This window comes from Arachis ipaensis, chromosome B03 (genome assembly GCF_000816755.2).
Source record: "Arachis ipaensis cultivar K30076 chromosome B03, Araip1.1, whole genome shotgun sequence".
In the NCBI taxonomy this organism is placed as follows: domain Eukaryota; kingdom Viridiplantae; phylum Streptophyta; class Magnoliopsida; order Fabales; family Fabaceae; genus Arachis; species Arachis ipaensis.
In genome coordinates, this window is record NC_029787.2 from 45,738,933 (window position 1) to 45,739,230 (window position 298).

Sequence of the window (298 nt, forward strand, 5' to 3'; positions counted from 1 at the left end):
AGCGTTCAACTCTGGTTTTGGATCCTTTTCTGGCGCTGGACGCCAGAATTGGGCAGAGAGCTGGCGTTGAACGCCAGTTTGCGTCGTTTATTCTTGGCCAAAGTATGGACTATTATATATTTCTGGAAAGCCCTGGATGTCTACTTTCCAACGCAATTAGAAGCGCGCCATTTTGAGTTTTGTAGCTCCAGAAAATCTATTTTGAGTGCAGGGAGGTCAGAATCCAACAGCATCAGCAGTCCTTCTTCAACCTCTGAATCTGATTTCTGCTCAAGTCCCTCAATTTCAGCCAGAAAAT